Raw genomic sequence first — 9,672 nt, forward strand, 5'->3', positions numbered from 1 at the left:
AATCTAGGAGGCCCGAGTCAGTTTGGCCATTTTAGCTACAGTTGTTGTCGTCACAGTAAAGTAGCGATTCTCTGCCAGCTGATCTGTTGGTCATCTCACCACAGTGATGTTATAGAGGCACTGTCCCACATTTACAATCACTTCCAAAGAGGTAGAAAGATGGTGTCCCATAGTGCAAGCTGGACAAGCTGTCTCTCTGAGACTGGACAACACTTGTTAGTCCTAGAGAACCGGCAGCAACATGGTGTCCCATACCCATAGTCCAACCAGGACAAACGGTCCATCTATGGCTCTGGACAACAGTCCTAGAGAATGGGTGAGGAGATCCAACTACAGGTCTCGTCAAGAAAGACCCACACAGAGCTGTCATAGCAGCATCCAGTAAACGTACTGAACAACATACTATCACACTGCTCTGCTCTCCCCTGACGTCATCTAGAACAGCACTGCCAAACGAAGAAAAACAAAGAGAGAAAAAAGCAAACGGAAGGAGTAGAAGCCAATCAGACTGGTTCCCTCTCTCTCTCTTCCTCCCTCCCTCTTCGACTTCCTCCATGGCTGTCTTTCTCTCTTGAGGAATGTGACGGAACAAGATGCTTTAGCAGTCACACGCAGCCAAGGGCACGTGCGTGCGTCTCTTTCATAGTTCAGGGTCACCCTGTCCGGATGGGTGAAGTTTAACGGCTTTTGAAATAACTGCCAAAGGGAAAACACAAACCTTCTAGTAATTCAGTCCTCTCATTGACCGACCACACACACACACACACGGGAAGTGAAAAGAAACGTCCCAGAGGGTACAAACGTAACTATAATCCATCACCCTCCCATCACTAGAAGTGAGCGTATAGATAGGTGACATTTCATTGTACTATGGAAGTCAACGGAGAAATGGGACAGGAAAAGAGTTACTGAAATGTACTTTTAGAGAGTGATGATTTATGTTTTATTTGAACACTCAGGGACTGAACATCATAACACTCAAAAGTCAACCGACTACATACTGTGTTTGAACTAGGGATGCACCGATCTGATATTGATATCGGCCCCGATATTACTAAAATAGCTGGATCGGGTATCGCCAATATAATAATTAATAAAATAAACAATTCAGTACATTTATATCTATGTGTTAATTTGTTAAATTTTGTTTCACTAAGTTAGGAAAGTAATGTTTTAAGTCAAGCCTGATGTTGCCTTGCACAAAATAATTATCCCAGTCTCTTCCACACAGTGTGGCATAGTTTATTAATTGGACAATGGGTATCGGATCGGTACTCTGTATCGGCCGATAGCCAAAGCCCAGGTATCGGGACTGAAAAAGTCGGATCGGTGCATCCTTAGTTTGAACTAGGGTTGGGTGGGTGCACCGAAAATCGGTTCCAAATAGGATTAATGTCTACAAATTTCACTCACGCTAGTAGTTTCAGTTTCCATAGCAACCACTGTAGTGTCCGCCTGCGAGAGTTGAATGGTTAGAGCTCCATCGTGGACCACAACAAGCTGAATGTTCTGAAAAATGCCTGAAAGGTGCAACAACACCTGTGCCAAACTTAAGAGGATCCACTACTAACATCACTAAACACCTTCGCCTCCATGGTGTACAAATCAACGAGTGTACATTATTGTGTTTGACGTGTTGCGCCAGGTTATGTGAAAATGTAAATTACGTTTGTCTTGTTTAACAGCAAACACGTTATACTTCTTGAACCAATTGCTAAAAACTGTGTGTCGAATGCAAATACTGTAATGTATTATTTCATAGATGAACATCCACAGAGTGCTAGTAACGTTAGTAGCCAGTCTACTGCTGCTAAGCCAGTGAACCAAGACGTGACACTCCCATTCATAGAGGCAATAGGGAAAGACACAGCTATATGTGCTGAAAAAGCTGCATCCCATAGATGTTAAAGCACCAACATTTACAAGGAAACATAACAATAGAGCTAAGCTAGCTAGTAGCTACCCAGTGTACCCACCACCCTGACTGATTGATTGAAAATGTTATTAACAGATTGCAGAATGGGTACAGTACAGTGCGGCTCAATACATACAATTGTTAAGGGGATGCAGACCAGAGAAAGACTTTCGTCTTGTTTACATCAGGGTCCCCCATTTTCAATTCGTCATAACATTATATGACATACACGACATACAGATAGACAGTACTGCTACATCTATACATTTATGACATACCAGAAAATACAGTACCGTTTGTGATACAAAAAGAGTCCAGAAAAGAGTGTAACCCAGGTTTCAGATTCATAACTATTTAGTCATAGGGACATAAATAGTTAATGCCATTGAATTAGAACATAAAGTTAATGCTATTATGTAAGAACATAAGTAGTTAATATTATTGAGTCATATGTATATGATTAGCAACTTTGACCAAATCCTTTGAATTGCTGCACTGCCCTTTAAATTACTTCATGACGTAGATAGATGTCGCGACAGCCGGCCTGATTCGAATACCCCTGTTGCTCAACTCCTGTTGCCTCAACAGTCCGGTAGGATTGAACTGATTGAACTTGAGTCATAAGCACTTCCAAGGACCATATCCTTTTCTATGACACGAACTGATTGAACGAGAATAGAAGGACTTCCAAGGGCTTCGACCCCGTTCACCTTTTGTTATTTTGATATTGTATTTTGTATTTGATTTGATATATGGGTACTGATATTTCTCCTATAAGAAGGGAGAATTAAAGGGTAAATACACCCAGTAAGATACTTGAACCACTGATATTTCTCCTATAAGAAGGGAGAATTAAAGGGTACACCCAGTAAGATACCTGAACCTCTGATATTTCTCCTATAAGAAGGGAGAATTAAAGGGTAAATACACCCAGTAAGATACTTGAACCACTGATAATTCTCCATTAAGAAGGGAGAATTAAAGGTTAAATACGCCCAGTAAGATACCTGAACTACTGATGTTCTCCATTATAGAGGACGAGTTAAAGGGTCTATGTACCCAGTAAGATACTTTAATCTCATTGATGACATATAGTTGAATCACCGATGGTTCTCCTGTAAAGAAAGATGGTTTAAAGGGTAAATTCACCTAATAAGGTATTTGCATTCCTATAACCTGGAATATTTCTATTGGTACTTAAGAGTTTAAAGGGGCATTTCACCTAATAAGGTACTTGCATTCCCTGCACACTTAAAGGTTTAAATTAATATGTTTAAACACTTACCTATTGAAATGATAAACTGATAGAGTTTACTGATAGCAAATTTTGCAGAAGAAAAGATAACGAGTTACTCATGATAAAGGGATACATCCCATATACAACCTTGAACCTAGCTTTAGCTAGAGATAACCTCAGAGACGTCTGAACCAACCCTAATGTGTTGATCCAATCAACCTGGGACTTGATATCGAACTAACCCTCCAGAAAGAAGGAGTGGTTAATGAAAGAACCTAAAAGGGATACTTCACACTACTTTGTAATTCACGTTTGTATGTATTATTATTGTCTAGTTAGCGCGCTTAGAAATAAAACACCGGTCATTGTTATAACTGTCTCTGGTCTACTATTCCTTTAATTGTGTATATTACTCCTCTCCTCATTCGAATCTAGAACTGTGCCCGTGGCGAACAGCTGTTACTGCAGCTGTTACTGTTTTAGTGCTACAAGAGTATATACATTTGACGTAGAAACTGTACATTGGAGGTTGGGTAGCTGGGGTTGGGGGGGGACTGTACATTGGAGGTGGTTGGGTGGGTGGGGTGGGTGGAGGGGTTGGGTAGGAGGGGTGGGTGGGGGACACTGTACAAGCAAAACTGTACATTGGAATATTGACAAAACCATACTTGGTCATTTACTGTACATTGGAGGGGGTTGGGTTGGGACATTTACAGGGGCCAGTTTCGAATTGCAGTCTCTCGTAGGTGCTCTTTGAGAGTGGTTTTGAAAGTGGGTGGGTAGTGATTCACATTCCTTTACAGCTTTGGGTAGGGCGTTCCACATTGATGTGGCATAATTGCTAAACGTGTTTAGTCCCTTGTTTGAGACGAATCTGGGTTTAACATGATTTGTGGAGCTCCCTCTGGTGTTGTGATCGTGGTATTCACTGACCTTTGGGAAGTATTTTGACATGTACATGGGTACCTTGGTCGTGTAGTGTATCTTGTAGACAGGGGAGGAAACTAACTTTTTGGCTTACCAGCCAACTGGCGAGTATCTGATTTTTTTTACCAGCCAAACAGATTTTTTACCAGACAAAAAAAATCGCTAATTGTGATAATTACTTCTTTGTATGTCAAGCCGTGTCAATGTTGTGTATGCATCTGGGTAGGCACACTGTGCCTTTAAGACAGCACGGTGGTCTTACGACAGTGCTGTGAAGTACCGTCAAGTGTTGTGGTAACGTCAGTTGGGTTGGTGTGCTGTTGTGCACAGTGCACTGGTTGAGCTAGCCCCTTTCGTGACTGCGATGTGCAAGCCAGGGGCTTTTGAGCATGAAATAAAATGTCTAACCTTACGTCGTAGTCCGGTGCTTTTTTGGAAACATTATAGTCATAACAGATACACCTAGCTGGCTGCTTTGAGCACACGGGGCTAACGTTAGCTAGCAAGCAGCTATAGCTAAAACGCTAACTAGAAGCTAACCACTGTATACAGTTCCAGTAGACTAACATTACACCTCTGTGATTTAAATGTGTCCTTAGTAACTTATACTCGAGGGTTGTACTAGGGTTGGATGCAGTTCCCCGTTGGTCAGTCTGTCTGTTTTCCATCTTCTGCTGTGTTTAACGTTATCTGTTTGCGAGTGCTCCTGATGGCTAGCCTAGTACCGCGGGACTTTTATTATTATATGTCCGCGGGTTGGCCAGTACTGCGCAAACGTTTATTAAACATTATATGTCCGCGGGTGGTCTTGTGCAGTGCTCTCGTGGCACTGTCAACTAAAGCGAACACTCAGAAGACGCGCACCGTTTGCCAGTGCAGTGATTGCAGAATGTTTTATTTTTTTGTATACTCGCCAGCAGGGGAGGAAACTAACTTTTTGGCTTACCAGCCAACTGGCGGGTATCTGATTTTTTTTACCAGCCAAACGTAAAAAATACCAGCATTTGGCCAGTAAAGTGGCCTAATTTCCTCCCCTGCTTGTAGACCAGGCCCATTGCAAGTTGCTGTACTCTGTCGTCTACTCTAAGCCATCCTAGGTTGTCAAAGTGGGCAGGGGTGAGGTGGGTTCTAGGAGTAAGGTCAAGTAGTAGTCTGACCAGTTTGTTTTGAGATGTTTGTAATTTAGTTTTTAGCGCCTTTGAGGTGCTTTGGTACCATGACTTACACAGACAGTTATGTGTTGCAGTTATGGTAACCTACAGTAAATTAAAAATCAATTGATTTATTATTGAAGATTAATAAGAGAAACCAAATCAAACAGTATGCAATCATTTACAGGATCAACGGTATGAAGTCAATTGTGAATATGAATAGGACTTAGATAGAAAAAAAACTAAATTGGAATCGAGAATCTTTAAGAACGGGAATCAAAAAGTAGAATTGTTCAAATCCAAACAATGCCAAACCCTAGTTTGAACCCTCAGGGACGAATATCACATATCATGTGATTGAGCATTCTGATCAGAATCAGAAAAGGTCTTTATTGCCAAGTAGTTTTCACATACGTGTGACAATAATGGACAGACAACAGATGGATAATAAAATAAAAATGTGGAATATGAACTAAATTAAGATAGAAGCACAATAGAATATATAGAATTATGAAAAAAAATAGGCCAGGGCTGTACAACTGTAAAAAAAAAAAAAAAAAAAAAAAAAGTGGAATAAAATAGAGTCTACTGCACACTTAAAATCACATTAAGTTCCATTCAAATGTATGAGGGGTGTTGTTGGTCTCTGCTTTGTTAGCAAGACAGAATCATTTCACAAATGACCTAGTCTAACTAGACTACCAATGGTTATAGTCTAACTAAACTACCAATGGTTCTAATGCAACTACATTATCAATGGTTCTAGTCCAATTAAATCATCAATGGTTCTAGTCCAATTAAATTATCACTGGTTCTAGTCCAACTAAACTATCAATGACTCCAGTCCAGTCCAATTAAATTATCAATGGTTCTAGACTAGTCCAATTAAATCATCAATGGAACTTCTAGTCCAACTTACTAAGCCATCAATGATTCCAGTCCAACTAAACCATCAATGGTTCTAGTCCAATTAAATCATCAATGGTTCTAGTCCAACGTTAACTAAACTATCAATGACTCCAGTCCAATTAAATTATCAATGGTTCTAGACTAGTCCAATTAAATTATCAATGGTTCTAGACTAGTCCAACTAAACTAGCAATGGTTCTAGTCCAACTAAACTATTATTAGTTCTGGTCCAACTCGACTAAACCGAGTAGCCTGCCAATAGTTCTTCTGATATAAACTGGTTCTGACCCAGTGGATCAAATATCTGTTACAAGTCTCTAGCAGGGTCCAAACGGCATCTTTTTCACCTATAGGCTATCACTGGCGTAACTCTCTCTCAATGTGTGCCGGGGACAGATTTGGGGGCGTGGCGAGTGACGTCGATGGGGTTAGGGCCCGTAGCCGCATTTCTGCAGACCCCTCTCTGATTGGTTGAACTCTATTTCTGCAGACCCCTCTCTGATTGGTTGAGCGAAGCCCCTCTCTGATTGGTTGAGCGTGCGCATGCGCATGAGCCGCGACAAGCTCCTCCAGAAACTCCTCCAGAAACTCCGTTAAGCTCCAGAGAGAGAGGCTGAAAACCCACAGTTCTTGCCCGACGGATGGGAGCGAATCCCGGATCCGAGGTTTCTGATGACTACCCCCAAAACACGGAGGTTGCGAACGCAATTTATACGCATGGAAGTATTGATTACGCCATAACGAATCATTAAAAAAATATACCGTTAACTGGAATATGTTGTGTGTGTGCCTTTCTGAATATGATTTGGGAGGGTTATAATAGAAGAAAGACAGTGTAAACAATATAACGTTATGTGAATAAACTGCGAAATAATAACTAATTCCTTGGTCAATAGAAGTCTCTGTGATACTTTCTGAATATGATTTGGGAGGGTTATAATAGAAGAAAGACAGTGTAAACAATATAACGTTATGTGAATAGGCTATCAATATCAACTGATACATCTATGGGTGTAAATGTAGCAGTTCAGCGTCACTTCTACCCAACTAAAAGACCCCCCCGTTGAGCCAGACTGCCCAATTTAAAACAGCATGCAGCCACACCAGAACAGCCAGCCACAGGAAGAAGGTGAAAACAGGTTTTACACCTAACCTGCGACTTTAGTCAACAGTAACACACCAGTCAACGACACACACCAACTCATTTCTCTGATGACACACGTTTAAGATTAAGAACCCTGTCGATTTTGCTCCCCATTGGTGTGAATGAATGAATGAAAACTTTATTTAACAGATTGCAGAATGGGTACAATACAGTATGGCTCAATACACACAATTGTTAAGGGGTTGCAGACCAGAGAAAGAAGTTTGTCTTGTTTACATCAGGGTCCCCCATTTTCAATTCATAGTGACATTTATGGCATGGTTGAGCTTACTATGCTAAATCAACCCGTTATTTACCCAGTACTGTATATTTGAATACCGTATGTCACAAATGTATCAGTACTAAATACCTGTCCCTATGCCATAAATATCATGTATGTCATAAAATGTATGTCAATATGAAATGAAAATGGGGGACCCTGATGTAAACAAGACAAACGTCTTTCTCTGGTCTGCATCCCCTTAACAATTGTGTGTATTGAGCTGTACTGTATATTGTACCCATTCTGCAATCTGTTAAATAAAGTTCTCATTTATTCATTCATTCGCCCATTCTTCATGAAACTAGCAGAAATTGCACGATCTTGAGAATCCTTTAACGCGAGTCGGTAGATTTGCATGATAGAACAACATGCCTTTCTTCAGAATACTCGTTTGAATCTTGCAGACACACTATGTATCGGCTCTCAGACCGGTTTGTTGTGCATACAGTGGTGGTAGGCTGCAAGCTAAACTAATTTCAATGACGATTAAGTACAGGTAGGAGGCCTAAGCCTACTGGTCGTGTTTAATTTAAGAATATAGTTTAATATCATCATCCTCCTCAAACAAGTCCAATGTCATGTAATCAGACTTTTGGCTGAAACAAGTTCATGGTTCAGGCCTATTCATTTTGGAAACTGCCCTAGAAATGTGTTCATTAACATTAAATTAAAACAATTATAAATGACTTAAACACAAAAGAAAATCAACGAAATTATAGTCTACAGCACACATGTTCAACCCACAAACAAACAAAAAAAACAGCAGGGAAAAAATACCTATATAGGGCCTCCTCTGAAAATAATAAACATTCACCAAACGTAATCCAAACACGCAAACAAAGCGTAATTATCTCATTTTAAAACGTCCGTCTCGAAATATCGATTAATCTAGTAAAACATGTATGACTGTTCGAGGCCTCTCTGGTATCGACGGTTCACACATAAAAAAAAAAAACTCACCTGAAACTCCTTGCAATCCTACCGTGCGTCTCTCGCACAACGAGACGGCGACTAGTCGGTGTTGAAATTTCAACCAAACCTCCATATGTCACATTCCTGGCGCTGCTTACGTCACTGGAACCGTCAGATTGGAGCGTCGGTCGCAGGTGAAGGAACGCGCGCCTCGCTGCAATGGTGCGTGCGTGTATGTGAAGGTAAACGACCACTCAACTCAGATAATAATAAATACATTTCCATTTCAATTTCAAACATTTATTTATACTCGAAAGGCAACTGAGTTTTCCCTCATTTACAGTCATGTCGAGTGTACATACAGAGTTAAGCAAAACATACAGAGTTAATTCATAAAAGAAAAAAATGCATATAAAATCACATTCACACAGCATATACAATCATAATAATTAGACAAGTAAGGATAACAATAAATTAAAACATGTATGACTTGATTGACAAAGGTTGGATATTTAAACTCTGCAACAGAGGGGAGAATCTCAAGCTGGAGTTCATTCCATGAGCTAATGGGGCATCATAGCAAATACATTCAGCCTATTGATTGATTGATTGATTGATTGATTGATTGATTGATTGAAAAGTTTATTAACAGATTGCAGAATGGGTACAGTACAGTACAGCTCAATACATACAATTGTTAAGGGGATGCAGACCAGAGAAAGACTTTCGTCTTGTTTACATCAGGGTCCCCCATTTTCAATTCATCATATGACACACACGACATACAGATAGACAGTACTGCTACATCTATACATTTATGACATACCAGATTTGCAAATACAGTACTGTTTGTGATACAAAAAGTGTCCAGAAAAAGAGTGTATATACATTTGACATAGAAACTGTACATTGGAGGAGGTTGGGTATAGGTGGGGTGGGGTTGGGACGGGGCTGTACATTGGAGGTGGGGGGGGGGGGTTGTGTAGGGGGGGGGGGGCACTGTACACTGTACATTGGAATACTGACAAAGCCATACTTGGTCTTTACTGTGTTAGGACATTTGTAGGGGCCAGTTTCGAATTGCAGTCTCCCGTAGGTGTTCTTTGAGAGTGTTTTTGAAAGTGGGTAGTGATTCACATTCCTTTACAGCTTTGGGTAGGGCGTTCCACATTGATGTGGCATAATTGCGAAACG

At 40.5% G+C, this 9,672-nt stretch overlaps 1 protein-coding gene across 6 annotated transcripts in view; it reads right to left on the reverse strand.

The window, feature by feature from the left end:
- Positions 1–8,593, reverse strand: part of LOC311240000 (oxysterol-binding protein-related protein 7-like) — a 90,242-nt gene extending 81,649 nt beyond the window's left edge. For 5 of the 6 annotated variants that reach the window (XM_084328492.1, XM_084328488.1, XM_084328490.1 and 2 more), the window contains exon 1: positions 8,527–8,575. The gene's annotated coding sequence lies outside the window, so the exon portion shown is untranslated. Of the gene's footprint in view, positions 1–8,526 lie in introns of all 6 variants that reach the window. The other variant, XM_084328486.1, reaches the window with a different exon arrangement.
- Between the last annotated feature and the right edge of the window lie 1,079 nt (positions 8,594–9,672).

Source organism: Notolepis coatsorum, assembly GCF_963971535.1.
Source record: "Notolepis coatsorum genome assembly, chromosome: 14".
NCBI lineage: Eukaryota > Metazoa > Chordata > Actinopteri > Aulopiformes > Paralepididae > Notolepis > Notolepis coatsorum.